Genomic DNA, 1,077 nt, shown 5'->3' with positions numbered 1-1,077 from the left:
GCCTATGAGCTATCTACTTCAGTCAGTTGGTTCTTTTAAAGATTCTCAACGATGTAATGAGATATTTCCCACCAATATTATTTGCTTATTCTTGCTAATCGAGCATGGAATTGGATTTGTTTTCTAAATTCTCTGAGTCATTGTTGTTTGGTGCAGTCGAGTTGGGTGTCACTCATAGAAACCCTATTAATAACAGTCCAGTTATGTACCATTCTCGTCATCTCTGACACACCTTAGTCCATTGCTGCAGTCATTGTGTCAATAAAACCTCACTGAGGGTCTTCCCGTTTTTCATTGACCCTCCACTTGACAAAGCAAGATATCTCCTTCCAAAGAATAGACTCTAAATTCTTTGAGAGACATTGAAAAATTCCAAAATTGAATAGGTTAATAATCCAGCTTAAGGCCATTGTTAAAATATTCTTAGAAAACGAGTAACATTTCTGGAAGATCTCTTTTATATCAAATAAAAAGAACTATTGTAGGTATGTTTTCTTTTATTTCACCTCATTTTATTGCTCTTCATAGACATCACATTTTCAAAAAGTGAAGATTTATGATAAACTTGCATCAAGCTGTTTACCTCGTTGGATACCAAGTTGATTGGCATGCAACGGGTTCTAGGCTGCAGGCTGCACGAGGACCCATAGCCCCGCACCGGCCCGGCCTGGCAGGAAGCAGAGGCAGCAGGCCGTGCCGAGGGGACATGTTGCTGTAACCAGTGACCCAGGGGATGTTACGGTGGACAGTGCACCTGGAGGGCGGGCCCCACAGGGTGAACCATGCTGCAGTTGCTGTTGGGCATCGGGTCTACTCCTTCGGGGGTTGCTGTTCTGGTGAAAACGATAAGACGCTGAGACAGATTGATGTGCATATTTTCTTTCTTTTTTCTTTTTTTAATTGTTATTAAATTTTATTAGTTTTAATGAACATTTACAGAGATTTTGGGTTCTCATTCATTCATTCATTGTTGCACTGTTTTCTCTACCCTCCTCCCCAGTTCGTTCTTCTTTCTCCCCCACCCCGAATGTCTGTTTTAATTGTCCAATTGCCACAGTGCTTGTCAAAGCCCGTTCT

General features: G+C 41.4%; 1 pseudogene; it reads left to right on the top strand.

The window, feature by feature from the left end:
- Positions 1–733: 733 nt before the first annotated feature.
- The window catches only part of LOC102849677, a 5,057-nt pseudogene continuing 4,713 nt past the window's right edge, over positions 734–1,077 (top strand).

The sequence above is a fragment of the Elephantulus edwardii genome, unplaced genomic scaffold, assembly GCF_000299155.1.
Source record: "Elephantulus edwardii isolate Elephantulus edwardi_28Jun2011 unplaced genomic scaffold, EleEdw1.0 scaffold00185, whole genome shotgun sequence".
NCBI lineage: Eukaryota > Metazoa > Chordata > Mammalia > Macroscelidea > Macroscelididae > Elephantulus > Elephantulus edwardii.
Note: the sequence above shows the minus strand (reverse complement) of the source record. Positions and strands in the feature narration are given on the sequence as shown.